This window comes from Calidris pugnax, unplaced genomic scaffold (genome assembly GCF_001431845.1).
Source record: "Calidris pugnax isolate Ruff unplaced genomic scaffold, ASM143184v1 C14655970, whole genome shotgun sequence".
Classification (NCBI taxonomy): domain Eukaryota; kingdom Metazoa; phylum Chordata; class Aves; order Charadriiformes; family Scolopacidae; genus Calidris; species Calidris pugnax.
Genome location: NW_015093181.1, coordinates 1 through 1,034, shown reverse-complemented (window position 1 = coordinate 1,034; position 1,034 = coordinate 1). Strand labels below are relative to the sequence as shown.

Below are 1,034 nucleotides of genomic sequence, written 5' to 3'. Positions count from 1 at the left end.
TAAACCTTTTTGGGATGTCTCACACTTGATTTTCAAAAGACCCAACTAAGTTGCTTCCTCTGCTGTCCTGTCCTAGCTGCAGCATTGGCACCCTGTGAGAAGAACTGAGAAAACACAAGGAGGTGTTGCCCTCTACTTGGACAAGGTATGTGTGTGTTGTGCTAAGAGGTGCTGCAGGAGTGGAGGACAGTGCCAAGAGTTGTGTGGGGATTCAAGGACTGGGCTAGCACAGCAGGATATTCAAGATTCATCTGAAGTCCTGCCTTTGACTCAACGGAGCCACTGTTGTCTGTCAGTAGGATCAAATTTAGGTGAGGAATAAAAAGAACAGCTCGTAAGTGAACTGTCATTTGTTCTTCTTCCCCAGCTGAGCCATAAATCTGAGACCTGTGTTCTGCACCTGGAGCGGGAGGTTGGGGTGACCAACCTGAAGCCAGGCCATGTCAAGGTCTATGACTACTACCACCCAGGTGAGTGTGGAACCCTGGGGTGCCGGGACTCTCTGGGTGTTTGCGCTTGGCTCTGTGTGAGGATAACTTAGGTCTCTCCTGTCCTGTTGCAGAGGAGCAGGCCCTGGCTGATTACAATGTCTTCTGCATCTGAGGTAGGTCTAAGTCCCTTTTGCAAGCCCCAGTACAGACCTGGCAGCCTTGTGATGTTCCTTCTGCAGCCTAACCACCTCTTTCTTGTCCCAGAGGAACCCTGTATATCTCTGATAGAGCATGTTCCTTTCACCAAAGTCTACATCTGGACTTCCCTAGGCCTCCAGGGACTTTAGTCTCTTCCTTCTGTTTACTCCACTTTGTAATGCGGTCTTTGCTGGATTGCCCTGTAGACAGGACATGGAGTGTCTAACTGGGACACCCTGTAGGGCTAACTGGGCTGGTATTGTGCCTGGCTCTTCCTGCCAGCTGAACGACAGTGCTCATAGGTGGTTTGCACTGTTCCAGAAGAACTTCCAAGCAGAATTCTCAGTACTAGTTTCAGCTTAACTCTGTTCGGGCATGGAGAGTCCCGCCTCTTCCTGGGGAGGG

At 50.5% G+C, this 1,034-nt stretch overlaps 1 long non-coding RNA gene across 1 annotated transcript; it reads left to right on the top strand.

The window, feature by feature from the left end:
- The first annotated feature begins 67 nt into the window (after positions 1 to 67).
- Positions 68 to 604, top strand: LOC106900675. The gene is made up of 3 exons (XR_001414183.1): positions 68 to 145; positions 368 to 470; positions 563 to 604. It is a non-coding gene; the product is annotated as an uncharacterized LOC106900675 (long non-coding RNA).
- Positions 605 to 1,034: the final 430 nt, after the last annotated feature.